Raw genomic sequence first — 22,749 nt, 5'->3', positions numbered from 1 at the left:
TCTTTCATTCCTTTTCAGACTCCTTAAAGGAAAAGGTCCACCTGAGCACTTGTCACTTCAGGCTCATTAAAAATCGAAGGCGATTAGAGTCATCTTTTGTTTTTTATCGACTCTTAAAAATTGAAAAAACAAGTTGTGTCAAAGCGTCTAAAATTCATTTAATTCGAAAACATCTTCCCCTTTATTTTTAGTTGATCGAGTAATCTGAAATCGTGGAAGAAAGTCGATTGAAACACCGTCGTTCGTGGAGACTTACGAGTCAACCATCTTTGTCCCCGAAATCAAAACTATTCCAGATGAAGCGAACTCATTTAACCGGCTCAAAGTCCCCTGGTCAAGTTGGAACAAGTGTTCCGACACCCTGGGAGACTCAGGTTACTCCAAACATTTCTGGTACCCCTGCCTTTATAGAAGAAGTTTCGTAGCCACAAGAGGACAGTAGAACTAATCCTAGTGTGAAGGTAAACACTTCTATACCTGAAACAACTCCATCCATAGCTAATTAAAAAGGTGTTGTTCCCCAAACATCAATCACTACAGAATCTATACCTTCTTTGGCACCAGAAATATTTTATGGACCTGGTCGTCTACCTCTTCCACCTGGTTTGATTGCTATAGAAGAGATTGTAGAGGATCCACCATCTAGTACTGCATCGCAATTTGGAGTAGGGGTCACTCTATATCCTTCTTCATAAGAAATTAGTCTACTGTTATCAGAAGTTCCTGTATAATCGCTAAAAAACCTTTTGGATAGACTAGATATGTCTGAACAACTGTCGACATCTAGGACTGTGTCATCTGACACAGCAGTGGCAGAACTTCCTACTGCTACTTCGACAATGTACGCTGACGTACCATCTATCGCAACTAGCTCACAATAACTGGATGGGATCCATCCAAGGGTTGTTTCGACGGTATGGTCCGTTCCCGTTTGTTCGTCCGGAATAATATCTAGAATCTCTTATGTTGAGTCTCAGCAAATTGACCCTTCGCAATGTGAATTTGGGCAGTCCGGTCCTCAAAGGAAAATAATTCCCTTAAGCACCAGATTATCGCCGTATGGGGGGCAATATGCCCTTTCATTGTCTCCTCCAGGAGGTCAAACATACGAGAGTTCCCAACAGAATTCAGGCTATGCTGGAATTACATCCAGTGGTTGGATGCCAATACTGCCTCAACAACCAAGAGTTGTATACTCAATGCAACAGAGCTTGCATATGTCAAATATCCCCATTACACTGGCTATTGTGACGATGTTGCAAGTACAAGCGTTACCTATTGTATGCCAACCTCAGGTCTCTCAAGTCGCAATCCAACAGCCCCTTGTCCCTGTGGCACCACCACAATCATCGGTTAGTGGCTCCTTAACTGGAGTGACCCAGGCTTAAACAAGTACCATCACCCCTCATCTCAGTCAAATAGCTAGTATTGGGCAACAACACATGGTCTCACAACCATGGCTGGTGCAATATCAACAACCACAATTCCAACAAGTTTACCAAGGATCTGAGCACCAAGTATTTGCAAGTAATGGGCAGCTGTATATTCAGAACGGACAACATCAACCATTTCATAATGGTTATTCCCATCAACCTTATCAAAGTTATTAGCATCAAATGCACTATGCGGGTATGCAAATACCCACTTCTTAGGCGATCCCATCTTTTCCTGGGTACGCTTCGCCAAACCTGAATCAACAGTTGCCCTTTGTGGCAACTTTAGTGTTACCAGATCTAAACCGGCTAACAAATGATCCAATCGGTTACGCCCCTTGGTGGCTAGCGATTCCTCATAAACTTCCATCAGATATTCCTAAATTCAATGGAAATCCGGGTGAAGAACCCTCGAATCATGTGATGACCTTTCACCCGTGGTGTTCATCTAACACTCTAAATGATGATTCGATCAGGCTTCGCCTTTTTCAGCGAATGTTGACTGGTCCAGCAACAAAATGGTATATCGAATTGCCTAGAGCTTCGTTTGATAACTTCAGCGCCCTAGCCACAACCTTTTTAACCCATTTTCAGTTACCTATAGGGTACGAAATGGGAACAGAGCTTCTTACCAATTTCAAGCAAACGGTGGCCACTCACATATCCGATCATATTCATGAGTGGCGACGTCGTCGTAGAATGGTAAAAACATATGTTCCTGATTAGCTATTGGCTGAATGGTTTATTAAGTCATTTTTACCTTCTATCACGGAAGATGTGGCAAAAGGAGGAGTCATCACTGAAGAGCAAGTAATTGCTCGTGTGCAATATCTAAACTTGATCTATACTAAGTCTGTCACGCTCTACGATAAAATCCTTGATGCGCCTAGACCAGAATTTTCCGTTCCTCCATCTCCTAAACCAAACAAAGACTCTCATGCCAAGGATGGTGTGATAGGAACGACTAGCACGAAAATCGTAAAGGCTAAGTCGAAGAAGGCCCGTACGGTTTTAGGTCAAAATGAAAATGAAGAACTTCTCTCCTCGTAGGTAAATGCCATGTCGACTGACAAAGGCAAACAACTGAAGCAACCAGGGGGCAAGAAGAAAAATAAAGGGAGAAAAAAGAAGCAAGATGATTCATCTCCTGAAAAACCTTCTGCAAACTCTTCTGGGCAAAGGAAACCCCCTGCGGGGTGTCAGATATGCAATGAGGATCATCGGATGAGAGATTGTCCACATAAAGCTGAAGTTAAGAAACTCTTTAAGAGTTCAAAAACCTCAGCGGTATTGGATGATCCGTTTCCAAGCCCAGGAACCAAACTGGCTGCTAATCAAAATGCTTCCTAATCCCAGGTGCTTATGTTGTCCATTTCAAAATAGCAAAATGATGCTTTGATATCGACAAGGAATAAAGATTATGGGAATCCACAACTGTCAAAAAACAAGACTACTGATCAACCGAGTAGTTCGACAACAACTTCAATCGAGGTTGTGCCACCCATCATTCCTGAGCTAATGACAAAGCCACTAAAGGGAGTAGTACACAAATCGACATTTAATCCTCGTTCCAAAGCAGCACAAAATTATAATATAGTAGAGGACCTGGCCCAATCACCGTCCGCTATGTCGACACTTGAGGTACTGCAAAATTGCCCCTCCCAAAAGTAGGCTTTATTATCGGCGATAGGTGGGATTGACCCAATGGATTTCAATCTTGTGTCCTTTAATCACAAAGGATATTTCCCTCAGTTACCAGCTCAACTAGCTTTCCCGATTCAAGTGAAAGCCCTCAACAAAACTGTTCATCCAACAGTTATTGATGAGAGGGCATCTACATGTATTATGTCGATGAGTTGCTGGAACACTTTAGGATCTCCACCCTTGTCGCGATCTTTGATGCAATTAAAAGGATTTTATGGATGAACATACACCCCATATAGGATTTTAAGTAACTTAGAAATCAGACTGGTGGGAAAAACAATAGAAATTGATGTTGAAGTTATCGACGGAAACCTCGATTACAACATCCTACTAGGAAGGCCCTGGATATATGCTATGGCTATCATTGTGTTGACCTACTTCAGGAAGATTGCATTTCCCTTCCATGGAGGAATTACAATCATCGACCAACAAACATTTCTCCCCAACGGTTCACAAGTTACGAGAAGCATTCCGATGATCCACAAAAGCCCTCATTCGCTTCAAAATATCGGAGTAGGTCTACTAAAATACCCCACATTGATGGGGACGTTTGCCCTACCGCCTCCAAACAATCTGGCGGAAGTGGCCACGGTGGGGACCTGCAATATGGTATCTTCCAGATTCAGAGGATTCCTGAACATTTTGACAGCATGGATCATCGCCATTTTAGAAATATTGTAGCAATCAATTTTCTTGGTCTGGGGGGAAATCCCAAATCAATGCTCACCAAGTGTTTGGATAGATAGGTCTTAGGAATATGGCACCTCTTCAGATCCTTGGTCGCATGTACATTCTACAGACGAAGGAATCATTTAGTCAAAGATGATAGGAGAGGCACCATGGGAAGATTACCACCATTGTTCCCATCTTCTGGATTACCACGAAGATTATTCCAACAACCTTAATCATCCTTCAGTTTTTGATTTCTATCAAATACTGTAAATATGGTGAATTCTGAGGATAGTTCTTTTCCTGTGTCAACCTCATTAAAAAATGAAACAAATCCCTTTCCAAATCGAGTCTTTGATTATGATCTCACAAAATCCAAGTCAAGTCTTTCAAAGATCTTGAAGGTAAACCTTCATTCCAACCACCTTATTGAATGCAATGAAGCTTGTGGGGCATGCACCTCCATTTGCGTTATTATGCTGGGGGCATGCAAACTTATCACAATCAGTGTTACCGCAAGGTTCAAGCTCGTTAAAAATTAAACCTTAGAAATGAGCAAATGTTTCCTCCAGAGTTTAAGCTCATTAAAAAATGAACCGATTTCCGATAAATAACCATTGTGAATGCATTATCATCATCTTTTGAGCCCTGGTCGTGTTCTTACCATCACCTCCACTCAGTTTTAGCCGATCATTCACCTCCATTTGATTGTTTGCCCCTTTTTGACGAACAACTGCAAAGATTGATCCTGTTAGCCATCCTTGTGACACTACCGTGATTGGAAAATTCCAAACCTTACCTGGAACCAGCTACTACCTGAAATTATCACTCGTTCCTCAAAAACGAGTCTCCTTTAAGATCTTTTCACCTAACTCATAAAATATGAAAATATTGCTGAGCGATTGGCCTCTCCAACTCGTTAAAGCAACTGGAAGTGTTATCCCTCCTCTAGATTTTAATCTTTTTGGACCTGAGGGATTATTACACAAAAAGATCGAGCGCTTGTCTTGTTCAGCTCATTAAAATTACCGAAAATTCATCCCTTTCGTATTATTTTATACTTTTTTAGACTTAAGGGATTACATGACAAAAAATGACTATTGGAGTTTCCTTTACATCCCTTTTCAGACTCTCTAAAATTTAAAAGGACCGAGTTATCTTTGTCATTAAACTCGTTAAAATCGAATAGTGACAAACTTGTCCATACAGACAAGAACGAGTTTCACTGTCGCTAGGCTCGTTAAAATATAGCGACGAGTTTGCCGGAAGGGAAAATTATAGAACAAGCATATGTTATCCTCCTCAAGCTTGACAAAAATAAATAGGTAATGGTCAGCAATGACTGGGGAAAAATTGGGAAGAAAACTTGAAGAAACTTTATTGGTAGCAAGTCGCTCTCGGACATGATACTTTCACTCCGAGTCGGGTTGGGTTGTTCTGTTCAGCGGTCGTATTACCATTGGTCCACCGCACCATCCATATTTGGGGTTAACGCTGCCAATCCATGTCAGTGTTGCCGATATGTTCAAGAAAAGTCGCTCAGAGAATTCACCTGTGTCTCATCCGCTACAATACATTCACACTCCATTCTTTCATGATCGCCACCCTGAACCCTGTATCATCAAATCGTTTTCACCTCCAAAATCATTTACTCCATTCCGTTTCATAGATGTGGGATTCATTAAGGCCCTACTACGGTGGGTCACTTCTTGTCGACATCAGCTCATTATCCAAGAAGTCGACCTAGGAACAACCCTTTTAGTACTTTGAATCTTGCATTCCTCAATGGCAAGTTTCTCACTTCCGGCGATAGGTTTACATCAATGGCCTTCGACCAAAAGATTTTACGCGGTGTTCGATGCCAAGTCCCTTATTCACACCACGCGAATTGTACTGTAGTACCTTGAGGGTCATCATCATTATCAGTGATTCCTCTCATGCCTGTTAACAGCTTACATCATTGGCTGGTAATCAAGCGATGTATTTCCATGTTCGACTCCAGAACATCTTTCACATGGATCGACTTGTACTCCGAGTGAAGATTGAACGAGTTTGAAGACCCCGGATCTAGTTTCATCCATCCGGGCTGTGATATATTCAGGAAAATAAAGACATCAAATGTACATTGTTGCTGCACAGATGATCATCCGAATCAAAGGATGATGACTCTATTAGAATCATCAGTCTCCCACATAGACGGTTATCTCTCTTATGTATATGAAAATGAATTTATAAAGTTGAGCGTGGGACTGCCCGCCTCAGCTAGATCATGAAAAATATTATGAAGATAATGTATTGTATTGTATCTTATTACAGGTTGCCTTCCAGCTCGAAAAACTTCAGATCCTCATGATAAAGCATTTCACCCGACATCAAAAGATTAATGACCTCATGCTTTAGGGGGCAACTGATATAGACAGTTTTGTCCACTGCAACCCCAATCAAACATGTCCATAAACCAAGGGCTCCTAAGTCCCTAAAAGTGTTGTTCCATACCCTAAAAGAACAAGGTCAGTTAAAATGGTGGCAGTACTGCAGAAGTATTTCTATTGGCCAAATCTTCGACAAGATGTCGGGAAGTATATCAGATCCTGCACTGCCTGTGCCATTTCCAAACCAACCATCAGTAAGAAAGACCACTATACTCTGTTGCCTACCCCTAGTTGACCTTGGGAATCCATCTCCATGGATTACATGTCCCAGCCTTCCTTCTACTAAGCATGGCAACGACTGTGTTTTTGTGGTCGTCGACATATTCTTGAAGATGGCCATTATGGTAGCCTGCAAGAAGAATATCACAACAGAGGCCACTACTAAAATTTTCTTTGAATGAGTGTGGGTACACTTTGGGATCCCACAATCTATCATATCAAATCGAGATAGTAGGTTCCTCAGTGCATTTTTGTCTAGTCTCTAGTCAATGCTGGACACCAAGCTCACTAAGTCCACAGCTTTGCATCCCCAAACTGATGGACAGACAGAGGTCGTCAACAGGTTGATCGTACACATTCTGCACATGTACAAATCAAAGCATCCACACACATGGGATTATAGCCTCCCCTATGTCTAGCACAGCTATAACTAGTCTCTCAACAACCCAACTCGCCACAGCCCCTTTCAGATGGGCTTGGGATTCCAACTACTATGTCCCATTGATGTGGCCATGCCATTTGCATCTACTCAGGTAGATTCGGCTCATGTCCAATCCAAAATAAATAAGGAAAACAACTTCATTGAGAACGTCCAACATATCCACCAGCAGGTACATGACATTCTGGAGAAATAAAATGCCAAGTACAAGCAGCGACATGATCAACATCGGGTCCCACACAAGTTTTAGGTGGGCAACAAAGTCTGGTTGCATTTGTAAAATGAACAACTTACCAAAGCCTATCGGAAACTCTGACCACTCTGATATGGTCCTTACACCATTACCAAGGTTGTGGGAGATAATTCATTTGAACTCAACATTCCCCCATTCCTTGGCCTGCACCAAGTGTTCAATGTGGACCGCCTTTGACGATACTTCCCACCATTGCTAGACACATCAAACATTGCAAAAAAACTCACACCTACAAAGTTAAATCCAAATTGCATGGAACAGGACACAACTGATCTGATCATGGACACACAGAGCAAGAACACCCAACAACAAAGGATCCAACTATATCGAGTTGTTAAAGCAGGCCAACTCCTTCACAAAGGCAAGTGGCTCACCAGGGAATAAGTTCAACAGAGGTTTCCTCATCTCATGGAGGAACTCAATACAATGGGGACCATTTCTTCCGAAGGGGTGAGGAATGATCCAGGTGGATATTGGTGGCCACCCGCCTATTCCACTTGGACCTCCACCATTGTTTTTTTTAGTTTTTTAGTTTCCTTATTTGTAGCACAATTTAATATTTTTGGCAGTTTTTCGGGTCCTCAACATCTGGAGGCATTGTCAGACCCTAAACGACGTTTTTTTTTGGGAAAACTGGGAGCAAAATGGGGCCATGGAATGATGTTTCTCACTCAAAACTTTTAGTCCTCAGGTATATCTTTTTAGCAAGGTATTATGCACGTCAAACAGAGATGATATGCCAAAGTTATGACCCAGGAAGTTGATGTACCAGTTTACCCAAAACGAGGCCCATTGTTTGGTGCTTCATCTCCTAGGGTTAGGTTTTTTTATGTTTAGGGTTTTCCATTGTTTCTCATCAATAAATAGGAGTTTGAGCCTCATTGAAAGATAGTTCAGAGGCATGTAGCCACCACATCTCTTCTCAGAGATAAGCTACCATCGCCCAAGCTAGTTTATTTCCATTTCTGTTTGTAAGCATATTTCAATATTTTACATCAATGAAATGAAGTATTATTTTCATTGCATCTCTATATTTATGGTCATATCTGTAATTTTTTACATTCTTGTTTAAATTCGGATCAGGTTAAGGGGTTAGTGGAATATGCTTTAAGGGAACAAGGGCTTAATGGGTTATGAGTTATGAGTGTAGGGGTTAAGGGATTATGACTTGGCGTTTAAGTGGATAAGGAATTTAGTAGTTATGGGTTAAGGGCTTATGGGTTGTAATAATGAGGCCCCTAATCCCCTTATCAAAACTATTGGGGGTTCCCCTATTAATTTCTCTCGTTGCCTTCCCTCTATGCCCTCGAGTACCTATGCCAGCAGGTCCTAACTCACCTTCTCATTCTCTAATTTTAGGAATATATATCTCACTAAATAATTCTTTGAGCTCCCGCTTCTACACATCCATTCTACCCTTATGCCCACTTGCCCCATTCAATAAACCAAAAGATCACCATCCCCAAAAGGTCATGAGAATTGAACACTCAAAAGAAATAATTTAACAACAACCTCTAAAAGTTAAATTCTCATGACTCTGAGGAGGGGGGAGAGGTTGCCAAAGACTGCCTCCAAAATTTACATTGTCATGACTCTTAAGGGAGGTTAGAAAACAACCCCCACTAAAAGTCATGAGAATTTAGCTTTTGGAGGTGGTTTGGAAAACCCCTCCCAAAATCCATGAGAATTGAACTTTTAGAGGGGTTTTTAAATGACCCCCTCCAAATGTTCAATTGTCATGACACTTTTTTTTTTTTTGCGGGGGGGGGAGGGGTTGTTGGGTTTCAAAAATCCCCTCCAAAAGTTAAATTCTCATAACCTTTAGAGGGGGTTGTTAAAAAACTGCAATGAAAAATATATTTAGAGGTAGTCCTTTAACACCCCCCACCCCCCTCGGAAGTCATGAATTGTCTCATGGGTTAGATTATGAGGCAACACTTTATGGAAAACCTGTGGGACACAATTTTATCTATCAAGAGGTTAAGGGGGAACACTTTTACAAACAATTTCAACGCTTGATTATGCTTCCATTTGTAACCAATTTGTAGTGGGAGAGGTCTCTACAGATGTTAGCTAATTGAATTTTAAATTTCAAACATGTGGGACCATTGTTTTCATCCTCTAAAAATTATAGTTTGACGAGCTTGTTTTTGTTGGTACCAATATTAGCCTTTCCTCTTTTTCGGGGTCCTAGGTGCTCTCAAGGGTAACACTAGAATTTGGATGAAAATTCCAATACCACAAGGTACACAGGAAAAAAAAACAGCTAGTGATCACAATTTTTTTTGTATAGCTAGGTTGTTTCATCATTGGGTTATTGTTTAGACCAAATCAAATAGGATTTGTAGAAACTTTCTTCCTTTGTGCAACTTATTCCTCATTGCTAGTGTAATGGATCAATCCTATGGGTGAATTAAAGGTGTCAGATCTCTCACATTCACAAAAATCTCTATCTACTTTGCTAAAATGAATAGCTAGTTGATAACTATCTATCCTTGCATCATGATTACACCAACATGATGTGTCGGGAAGTTGAATACCCTCCAAAAGTCCTTTTAGACTAGATATTGAAGTCCCTACCATAAAAAATTATGATCAATGACCAATCCCCAAGAACATAAATAAATTTCGAAGGCTTTCAACTTGAATTATTAAACCACATTATTGATGAAGTCTATTGTAAGTCAACATATTTGAACGTTATTAATTTTTCGAAGTTATATTATAAGAGAAAAACTTTAATGGATGTTTGTTAATTCTATTTTTCCTTCATCGTCTTATCAAGCTAATTCTCTATTTTTTTATGTTTAATGGGCCAATTCCATTATTCATAAAAGTAAAATAAATTTTGTTTCAAGTTCCATTTATAACTCAAACTAAAAATGACTAAGCATATGCATTTTCACAAATCTGAAGTAAGTTGTTCTCTACTAAGAATTTTATACATAGCTTTTTTTTTTACCATAATCAATTAGATCATTCCACTTGATTATAGATACATCTTCATTCAAGGAAAAAATCTCCTTTACTTCCTAAAACTAAATATCCTAGAACAAGGATTTCAAGAACTTGGTGACATAAATGAGATGTCCAATTCCCTAAGCATTCAAATCTAATTCTATTCACTTGGTTACATTTATAGGTATTAAATAAAATAATTCAAAGTGAAGTTATAATAATGAAGTTAAAAAGTGAAATGAGAAAGCTAGATATATATATAGATATATAGTCTAATGCATGAAATGCATATATATACGTTTATATATGGTCTAATGTATAGACAAAATAGATTTTTCAATCTTTATCTAATATATTAGTTATGAAAAAGTCATTTTGTCTCTTAGTTAAACTATATATATATATATATATATATATATATATATATATATATATATATATATATATATATATACTTAATATTGTAAGAAAGTTTAATAATACAATTATCTTTTTTTCATTTTAAATAATATAATTATTTTATTATTTTTTAATAAATATTATAATAATATATATGGAAGGAAAAAAATTATCATTACTATATTTTTTAAAATTTTAGAATTTAATGTATAAACGTTTTAATTTAATTTACTTAATAAAAATTACAATCACAATGTTATATTATTATTAAAAAATAAAAATATTAACTAATTTTTAATTTTTTTTTAATTATATATATATATATATATATATATATATATATATATATATTTGTTGTGCATTGCCTTGTAAAAGCTTTCTAAAAAGATACATTACTTTTGAAACTATCATAAACAAATTTTATTGGTAGGTGGTCTCAACTTGCCCAAACACAAACTAAGTATTTTTTTACCACTTACAGATTAGTTGACCCAAAGTTCTAATATCTTTAACATTTTAAGCATAATAAAAGCTGAACATTCAAGTCCCAAAACAACATCATGAGAGCAAACATAATTAAGAGTCTCATGAGGTCATCTATGCCAAATCCTTGCCGCTCAAACTTGTTGGGTTAGGAATAGCATAGATACATGGTATATGGTGCTCAATATGGTATAGTATGGCATCCATTTGTTCAAGCCACAATCACTAATTTCACTACAACCTTTTAACACCTTCCAAGCTGGCAAAGATATTATACGTTTATGTTTATTTCTAAGCCAGTACCTTGCCCAACAAGGTTTTCATTTTCCAATGCAAGGAAAGGGCATTGAATTACTATTTTTTCTTGACCTTAGTATGACCAATGTCAAGGATCCATTGTTGAAATGCATCTAGAAGTTCAAAATTAGAGAAGGAATGCCTTTATATAGGAGTTGAGGTCTTCATTTGATGAATTTCTTTATGAGAACCTATTGAACCTATTGACGGTGCTAGGCCCACCAACATGTCAAGGGATCTCCCTGGTAAGATGTTCAAACTAGACCTCAGACCATTTGGTGTAGGAGTCCCAGCAGTGGGTCATATGGTATCGCCTTGACTGCGATTGCACGTAGAGGCAAGTAAGATGTCCTTCTTGGTAGCAAGGGTGTGACATATGCAGGAAGCCAAGGAAGGTGTATGAATGGTTCTAACACACGAAAAGTGGGGTGAGTGCGCCCCTTGGAAACCTGTGAAAGCATGTGGCTTGGAAGGGAACACACATGCGAAGATGCATGACAAACTAGAAAGAAAGTAAGCTAAAAATTCAAAGTGATGGTTAAACCAACAACACATCTCAATAAGATTCATACTTACTTATACAAAAAGAGTCCATACATGCATGCGTAAGAAAACAGATACATATATCATTAGAGTAAACAAGATAGCTGAAATAAAATAACAACATATGCATGAAACATGATGGCTTTGTTATATTGAGAAGTGAAAGTTCCAATCATACAATACAACCATAACCAACCACTAGTCCTGATAGCAAAACGTTACAGTCACTGCTGCCTACTCCTCCAAAGAGATGTACTAGCTCTGCATTGTGGAGAAGCCAACAATCATTACAATACTCTCCAAGCTTTCTCTAAGATACTCCTATCGGAAGCTTGGCTGACCAAAAGCCTCTACAATGACTTATGAGGTTATATTTATAGCAATGGGTGGGGTGACCCTTGATATTCCCCTTTGTGACTCTTCACCTACCCTCGTGACTCTTTACCTACCATATGACTGTTACATTCAACTATCGACACTTGGACTTTCAATTTACAACATGTTACATAGAATCTGCACATGTACCCATGTGAGACAACATAGGCTTGAGCAAGCCATGCAAGACATCACTAAGACTCGAACAGCTGTGAGATCACCAACTCTTCGACATCCTCACAATGATCAAAGGTGGTAGACTGATGTTAAGCTTGGTGGTCCTTGATGGTGTCTGTGTGCTCAAAGGTGACATCCAGTTGAAACAGAACTCTTGCCTTCGTTACATCTGGGTACACTGATACATATCCTCTGTCCAACCTGTCTAATAACATACACATTACTGTCTTGAGTGCAGTTGGACCATCAACACACTGATGCATAGTGTCTATGTTGATCTCCAACTGTGTGCCGGTGACTATGTGCATCAGCTGTCAAACTACATGTTCATCCCAAGTCGGACTTGGTTCTTGTCTTCGTCTTGATGAGTGTGCCACTGGTGGGATCACATGCATGCGCACAATGACATGCATGCTCCTGAACTCCCTTGCATGTGATCCATGACACTGCTCACCTTGTCTACTTCATACCAGCTATTGGATAGGTCCATAATCTTTATGGGTGCAGTTTCATCAGTCTATGCACATTGCACCTCATGATGTGCATGTTCCCGTTGCAATTCCTGATGTTGTCTTGCAACTCCTTTTCTTCCATGAGTTGTCACTTTAGCACCTATAACTCCTCCTTTATTTCTTTCTTTGTCTTCATGTGATCCTCTTGTCGTGTCATTTCTTCATAGCCTCAATCTCCAAAGCTGCTTTCATCACAAGTGGATTTTCTTAATCTTGCAACTTTGTTCCGCCTCTACACTGTCAACAACCTTCCTCTTGCATTTGTTGCATGCAGGTGTTCTACCTTCTATTCTTGCTGATGGTGTTTCCCACTATGACACAGCTACCATTTCATCTTCATATCCTTGTCCATGAACAACTTGATGTTTTCATATAGGAACGTTCATAGACACTTGATCGACTGCATCCCCAGTTGCACTCTAAATGGTGTCTTCAAATCTACTCTCCTAGAAGCCATTGTACCTGTGCTACATAGAGGCAGACGAATACCTGTGATACCTATAGACAAAGAAACACTCATGACAAGTAATTTGTCAGTCGAAAACCAAAAAAAACTTGAGGACTCACATGCAACATACATGTGTGACTATCTGTGAAGACTGCACAATTTTCACCAGGAGGCTGGCAGACTAACTAACTCCTAGAACTGCACAATGCACAATCCAACCTGGCCTACTGAGGGCTAAAACTCCACAATGCAAAATTTCAGTTAGTAGTGACATGCAAACTAGCGAACTGCATTACGCAGTTTCTAGGGCCAGCAAGGCACTACCTCCCATAATTGTGCAATGCAAGCCTCGTGGTCAGTTTTGGGCTAAACTTCCACAATTTCGAGAGGGAAGGCAGAGCCTTTACTTTTGTAATGCACAATTCTCTCCGGGAAATGCAAGGTCCAAGCTAAGGCAGCCCAGACTCTCCAACGAGCAACTGAAAACATGAGAAGTCTAAATGCATGGCGATACTCAGTATAAACAAGAGTGAATGATCACACATGCAAACACCAAGTGCAAGATTCGGAAAATGGGAAAACATGCATGTGTGTGAAATGGGTTGCCGCAACGACGACCGTCGGTGCAAAAACAATGTCATGCATGCGACAGTAGTGAGATGTGAACAAAAAATGAAATGGTGCTTCTACATGCTAACAGGCATTAAAACGACAACAAGAAATCATTGAAATCAAGTAGATAGCACTCACACAAAGCGAAACATAAAAAGCGACAAAAACGCAATGCAAGACAAGAAAAGCGAACTTACCCTAAAACAACTAAGCTAAAGTTTCGAAGACACCTCAATGCAATGTGGGATGTCAGAGCTGCAAGGTTGATGTGAGGAATGAGCTCTGCCATACTTGGTTCATGAGTTTTGATAAGATTGAGGTTATGATCCGCATGCCACAAATCTAAGAAAAAATGACACTTAGTAAGAGGTTTCTAAAATTAGCTTTGCATGTAACCTCCAGCTGCTAAAAATAGATCCCTAGATCTAGGGATGCCTTTGCATGCTGCTTTTGCTATTTCAGGAAGAGAAGCCCATGTATGCAAATAAGTTTTTGTTGGTCCTGGAGAGAACTGGTCAACCTAAAGGCACATACAACAGCCTACTTCACTGAGAGAGGCATTTGCGAAATTTCTGAGAGGAACTGTGTTGGCTATCCGAGAGGGATTTCACAATTTTTAGGAGGAAGTGGTGACTACTTCCCAAAAGTGTGCAATTTGTGGGAGGAGTTGGGTTGGCTATCCCAAAGGGATTACACAATTTCTAATAGGAACAGGTAACTACTTCCCATAATCACGCAACTTATGGGCTCAGCTGGAGTGCTAGGCCAGATTGCGCAATTTTAAAAAGGAATATTGTCTAACTGTATTGCACAATTTCTGAGCCCAACAGGCTAGCATATAGATTTTCGTAATTTCTGGAGGGAATGCTAGTTCCCCTCCATAATTGCACAATTTCTGAGGGAGCTTGTCAGCCAACAACTAGCCCATGTCTGGAATGGCAGCCTATGAGTGGAGAGGAGCAAACTAACATGCACAGGTTGGCAAGCTGCTGAAAAACAAATGAAGCCTATGTACTTGATAGTGTGGGATATGCTGCTAGGATGGTTGGTATGGAGTCTCCAAAATGAAGCTAAGTCAAAATTTTGGAGGGTGGTTGTAGCCACTAGAACAAAACATAGGGGAGCAATAACCTAAAAACTAGCAACATCCTCCTGGGCTTGCCATTGGGCTCTATTATAGCCCTGATGCCCCTGGTTGCCCCCTCCACATCGAATCCTCATACCTTGATGTTGCATACTAGATGGTGGGTTGAGACTCCTAACTAAAACACTTAATAGAATAAGAGACCAAAAGTTGAGGGCCATATGACATAGAATTAAAAATTTCAGAGGAATTAGGGAGAGTAAACCAATAAGGGGTGAGACCAAAATCTTGTATAGCAAATCTCGATGTGAAAAACTACCATATAGCCACCACTTACAAGTACAAGACTCTGACTATAGAAAACCACTCCCAGACCTATACAGAACCCCTATATTGAAATATGCTTAGATATTTGAAATCAAAGCTGGCACAAGAAATCCACAACATAATTCACTACTTCGATATAAGTTCAAAACCAAAGCCCAAACACCAATCACAATACTAATACCAAAATGAATAATATAAAGGGAACTAAACATTATCCAACAAATGAAAGACTTTCTATAGTAGGGGCGATCCTCTGAGGAGACAACCTGCGAACTAGCAATGTTGACTCTATCCAAAACACGAGTGTTACCCAATTGATTTCTATATTTTCTAGTCAACTTGCTTCTCCCCAACGTCACTGAGACCACAACTGAATTTTGCTCGCCCATCCTACACTATACTTCAGTATGGTAGTATAATATCCTCTAGGTGCACCATGACCAAGCTGCCAGTTAGAGTCCCAATATAGATTAAACCAAAAATTGCAGCACCCCAAAAAAAAAAATGTATCTTTTGTATTCAACCAGGCCTCAGTTCTCAAAACATCTGGCTATTTCCCCACATGGTCCCAACTCTCTCAATCTCAACTCATTCCTCTTCCTCTGCATTCAATCTATGCCATAAGCAGTAGAATAATTATAACTTGCATGCATGGGGGTGGCCACACCACCCCATTCATTAATACTCCATATTTCCATGGGATGGAAGACAACCTCTAGCTCCTCCATTAACCTCAAATAATACCCCCATCAGGGAAGATACACTTTTATTTTTAAAAGTATATAAGAAAAAAAAAGCATTAATTGACTAATTAATCAAAACTCAAAAATCATTGACTTTAAATCAACGATCTCAATTTAATTTCCAACTCCCTATCCTAATATAAGGTTTGAACCCTCGTTCAACTTACTTCTTGATTTGAATTTGACTCTAAGAATTGTGGACCATGAACTTGTTACCATGTTTTAGTTTATTATAAAATAGCTGAGCTATATAAATTAAATGTTTTGTAAACATCAATAGGCATCAATCCATGATAAGCTATTTAGATTAAAACGCTTGTCCCATAATACATCTCACATCATTTAGATTAAAAAATAAGGAAAATTAACTGAATTATAACTTGAAGCTAAAATATTTCAGAAGAGAACTTTGTGGAAGATTTTTAAATTAACTAAAATTAACTATATTATAATTTTATTTAAATTATTATTATTAATTATGAAAAGAAATAATATATGAGTTGGACATATATACATTTTGAAAAGCATGTAATAATATTCTTAACCATGGAGATTCACCCCCACTTTACCATAGAAATCCTTAACTTGTAAATAACTTTTGTTAAATACCATGACTTATCAATACCACAAACCGAGTATGAGAGGTATTGATATGACACTTTTTTAATTAATTTTTTGAGATAAATTACTTAAAGGATCATAATTAACTTGGAGATAAATATCCTCACATGTTCCATGGAGGTTAAATCTCTACCATCCACCTAATAATTATTGGTAATTAAATTAAAATTCTAGAAACCCTATTTTGATAATTTATTGTTATATTTTTGAAAATTTTAAAATTTAATTTAAATAAAATAATAATTTATTTTTTATTTTCATTTTTGAATCATAAATTTAAATTTAGAAATCTATTTATTTAAAAAAAGGTTTATCATCACAATTTTACATTATTATTAAATTTAATAAAAAATTTAAAAACCATTTATGATAAAAATATAAATTAATTGAGAGTACATATGGAAATCAAAATTAAGAAAAATATTCATTGATAACATTTAATGATGTGGATATTTGGATGGGGCGTTTGATACATGAGGAGAGAGGAGGTGTGTTGTCGTCATTCCACTAACCCATTTGTCATTGAGACATGGAAACCCACCAAGATAATTATTTTTCACCTGACATGCAAAGCGCATGAGTCAAGGATTTGGGTCACTACCTAACAATGTTTCCTAATAACTCTTGCAATATCTATATGGTAAGGGGGATCGAAAAAGGTACAAATTATCATTTTTGAGTTAATTTCATTAGTACCAGACCACCAAGAGGGCCTGCCAAACTACGTCCTCACACAAATTCAACATTCAATTGGCGCCAAGCAAGAGACATTCGGTGTCAGAATTTGTTCCTGGGAGAGAAATATCATTATTGTTCTTAGTACAAAGTAGGGTCTTAGTGAATTATTACCAAGATGAGGCTCTTCATGCTTTGTAGTGTTTGGTATATCTTATCATCTTTTAAAGGTTGAAGACTAGTCCTCTTTGACACTCATATTGGTTCTTTAGGAAAGAATTTTTTGACTTTGGAGCCACTCCCTATAGGAAAGAAAGAAAAATTCGACAAGGACAAGCTATTTCCCTAGCCATTCTTATGGTTCAAGCTCACTCTTGGATTGTTTTGAAGCTTTGAGAAAAAAAAAATTGTTCAAGGGGGGGATTTTTATTTCAACCAAAGCATCCATAATGGACGTTCATCCTCACCATCTCATGTAAGCCACATTCACATGGTCTCAACCCATTTTGGCTCAAGTTCAACTCTAACTTCCTCTCCTATATGCACATTCCTAATGATATCATTATTTTTCGTCCCATAATTTTTATATGCCCAGGAAATTATGGCATCCTTTGGCTCATCACAATGAGTAGGCTCTCTCACAATCCCTATGAGGCTAGGAATTCAAATAGGAAAGTTAGTTATCCTCCTATGAAAAGGGCCTCGACATCCCATATCTCCCTCAACACTCCAATAATCGTCTAATAGTGAATTACAAGGTTAAGAGGTATTCAGCTGGTTCATTGTTACAACCTTCACTCTCAGTCCACCATGCCTATACATCAAGCCACAATGTGATGAGGTGGAACAAGATATCATTAGTGAGGGCACTCAAGGGCACAAGGAAGAGTTAAAATCTTAGTTTCCAAATATAGGGAGCTCACTTCCTAGTCACTTTAAGATGAAATCACCTAGGTAGAGAGATAACTAGTAAATGAATGGAGCACCCTCACACATACATACGTCTTGGTGAAGGTGGAAAATTAGGTCCTATATGTTGGAAATACTCAAGATCATTATAATTGGCATATGTACACTACCAATATTTTTTGGTACATATAATTTCTCCCTGGAAAGGTAAATGTTGACAAGAATGAAATCAAGGAGGACATCCTCATGACTACAAATCAAATGTAGAGGCATATGATAGCAATGGATCAAAGGCTTGGTTATCTTGAGAAGCACATGGAAATTCCTCCTTATTCATATCTCTCTTTAGGAAGCAACAAGGAGCCCATTCCATTTGAGGCCATCGATTTAGATAAGTTTCTTTGAATGCCTTATAATTGCTTTATTTGCAATACTTTCATGGTTTAGTACCATATTTTTTGGTTTAAAATTGTCCCGAGAGGCCTCATAGTTAGTCATAGTCTTTTGAAGTCAAGAACTATGATCAATATATTACCTTTTGAAATTTTGAAACATCTAAAGTTTGGTATCTGGCCTGGTTTCCCTAGTGGCAGACCAAAATAGGCTTCAGAAGGCTTGAATGTAAACCTTTGATTTTAGGAAATAACAATTTTTACTCCACAAGAAAAAAGGAAAAATTAGTGATGTGGAGTAGTTGTTTAAGAAAGACCTAAATTAATTTCTTTGGATAATGACCCCAATTTAATTTCCAGCTACTTATGCTAATATAAGGTTTGGACCCTCTTTCAACATCAAGCCTAATTTTAATTATAATAGTGGACTATGAGTTTGTTGTCATGTTTTAATTTATAACAAATAAAGTTAAATATATGAGTGTAAGGTGACTTAAATTAACTTACTAGATTATTAAAATTTATTGAATTCATTAAATTAGTCTCATTACAATGTTATGGTTTTTGAGAAATAATTCATGGAAGAAGGCTTCGATGCTTAAATCTATTTAGTAGTAAGCTTGCCTCCACAAGAGAAGTATCTTTTAAAATATCTTATAATTTCCTTATGTTTCTCACACATAAAACCAAAGAGACAAATAATATAAAGGAAGTATCCAACTCATATATTATTTGTTCCATAATATCCTTGGAAGGAACCAAAGAGACAAAGGATCCTTGTTATTCTAAAGTGCACCTTTTTGTTACAAAGTATGCTTTTGAAGGGAGATAAGGTCCTTGTTCTTCCGAAGAATGCTAAAATGGTCCTTGTTCTTTGGAAGTGTAATCTTTTTCACTACGTATTTGAAGTTCCCTCAGGCTTGGGAGGACATAGTTCTCTCCAATAGTAGATGCTTGTTCATCTAGAATCTGGTTTTCAATGAGGGAGGTAGAAAAAGGATAGATCACTTATCATAGGAAGTACTAATGCACCTATAGAGGGAGGATACCTTAGAAAATACTTAGTGAAAAATTATGGGAGGAAAATGTATCTCAATGAGGCTCATGAATAAGCTGCACTCATTGCCTAGGAAGAGGGAAAATGGCTTTACAACTTGCACTAAGTAGGAGGAAAACATGAAGATGACACTTGAAAAATGCGAAGAAACTTGAAAACGAAACATGACCGAGTGAAGATAACATGAAGAAAGACACTTATTAAAATGAAATCAAGTCAAAAAAATAACCACGAATGTGAAAGCGACACTTCTGGAAGTGAAAGTGTGTAAAAGATGATAGTTGAGAAAACTGACCAAATAGAAGTAAAAATCTATCAACTAAAGCGAGCACTGACTATTGACATGAGTTGAACATCATCCAATTATTTTCTTGATCAATGGTGTTATCCATGTTCAAACTTGCATATGTCAAGAAGCATGTTTATGAATTCATCAGGACTGTGCATGTGTGAGCAAGTGATTTTAACAAGTAGAACCTAAGAAGAATAATTAAACATATTACAAAACATCAATCCACCATGAAGGGATTTTGGAATGACTGATTATATTATCCTTAGTAGGCTACAAAATTTAAGTGCAGGAAAAATTATGGAGGGTGTTGATTGCAACGTCAACACCTTTCTTGCAAGTATTTCCATCACAGAATTCAATGGTATGAATGTTATGATATGATTCACTACAAGTAGTATGTATTTATTTGTGTTGGACAAGACATCGATCTGTTTTGCATCACACTTTCTCTTTCACTCCATAGAAAACTTCTTGCATGCATTTTTCTTGTTGATTTTTTTTCAAAACCTTATCACCACAACTTTACAAGCTCAAGATAAATATACAAAACATAAAACTAAGGAGGATCAAAATATACTTTGTTAAGTTTTCATTACATGTACAACTGAATTATCTACACTTTATTGATTTGTTAAATATAACTCAATACTTCATCAAAGGATAAGAGAAATTGTTAGATAATTACTGAAGTCAAAGATAACTATGATTCTATAATCTATAATAATTCTCCAATACATAGACAAGTGGCCCAACTAGAATTGTTCTTTCCCTACATATAATCCATTCATTTACATCCTGAGAGTCGAAAGAGGAAGTTAGAAAGAGTGTGTCATAATGAAAGCACAGATAAAAGAAATTCACAAATAAATGTATAAAAATGCTAATAAAACATAAAAAAAAAAGAAACATAATAATATTCAATACTAATAAGTTCATAACTTGGAATAAAAATACTTCTAACATAGAGATTTACCAATATTTAATTTCGATAAATTCAATAATTAGGATGCTCTCCATGACTATCAAAATAATTCTCGGGGCTCTACACATAAATTTAAGTTCCTATAAATGTAGTTATAAATTTAGGCACTTACCACAAACACAATATAGAGGTGAATAAGTCTTCAGTAAAAGTTTTTTTTTGCATACTTTCTCTTTTAATATATCAACAAATTTCATGTATTCCTCCTCTTTCTTTTTATTTTTTCATTTCAAATGTTTCATTTCTTGGAAGAAACACCATAGCTTCAAAAACTCCTAAATATACAAAACAAATTTGAGGAAAATCAAAACTTAGTATGTTAAGTTTGTAGTATCTATAATATGAATCATTTTATTACTTATGATTATAGGTGCCTTAATAATTCATTAAATGCTAAGAGAAACCTTTAGGTTACATGGGCTCCATCCAAAGATAGATGGGTAAAATTATTTTTCAATAATGTTTGAGGGGTGTTGGAGGATAATCGTTTTACCATAAATGAATCTAGTTGAAAATAAGGTACCTAATGCATAACGGCGCAAGCACGTCCACATGTCTCTCATTATTCTCCAACACATGTCATGAGGCCTAGGCCAATTCTAATCCTCTTTTTCCTTGTTTAGAATATAATTGTTTTCATCTTCAAAGGCATAAGAGATATCAATAAGGATGCTCATATGTTAGAATTTTAACGTTTGCTAAAAGGAACCCTTAAGGAGTTCTATAATAAATGCTCGTGGAGAAGAAGAACAAAAGAGATTTGTCATGGAGACATGAAGCAGATCATGGATCAAAACAAAAGGAATACATTTCATTATGTATAAGAGGTTTCCAAATCTCATCCAAGGCCCTTTGGAGGGTGAAGAGAAGAAAAAAATTGGATATTTCATGAAGATGAAGCATAGATAAAATCTACCATCAAGAATGCAAGATGAAGCAACAAGGAAGACAACTTGGCATTGCCACCTCATCATGAAGGCCCTCTCATTATTGCCAAGTTGTAACTTGTACAAGTGTCATCATAATGGTCAATATGTGTCCATGAGTAATGCCACAACATCATGTGGAATGTAATGATGTATTTCTAAGGAAAAGGACAAAATTTAATGTGTTGAATTCCAAGAGTCATATGTGCAACATGAAGATTCACATAGTCATATATGTCCAAAAGTCACATAGAGAAGTTCAAAGGCCATTCAGAAGTTCAAGAGTTTTTTAGAAGTACAAAGGACATATTAAGGAGTCCAAGAGTCAAGGGGAGATGAGAGGTCATTCCTCTTCTTATAAAAGAAACCTCATAACTCAAGAATAGGGGTTTTGGAGGCTTAAGCTTTGGAGAGCTAGTCTTGACTTCTCTACTTGGCATATGAGAGAAAACTATTCTTTGGAGAATCAACAGGTGACGTAATGTTCCACTAATGGAACTAGTGCCTCATCATTGTAATTGTGTACTTGGATGTTTCACGTAATTAAAATTCAATGAGCCAACAAATTTTCATGCATGTATCGCAAATGTTTTAGGACTATTCTTGGGATGTTTACAATATATCTTGTGTTCATATGTACTAGACAAATTGAACTATTTTAGTGGATTTTTTACTCATCTTGTTGAATTTGTTTTGTATTCACTTTAATAATAATTATGTGAACTATTTTTCTCAGGAATCTTTTGATGCTCCCATGTGTCTCTCTTAGGTTAGAACTACTACTTCAT

Source organism: Pinus tabuliformis, chromosome 6, assembly GCF_031772625.1.
Source record: "Pinus tabuliformis cultivar Carrire ecotype Pingquan chromosome 6, CPIR1, whole genome shotgun sequence".
Lineage (NCBI taxonomy): Eukaryota > Viridiplantae > Streptophyta > Pinopsida > Pinales > Pinaceae > Pinus > Pinus tabuliformis.
The sequence above is the reverse complement of the archived record's forward strand: the minus strand, read 5'-3'. Positions refer to the sequence as shown.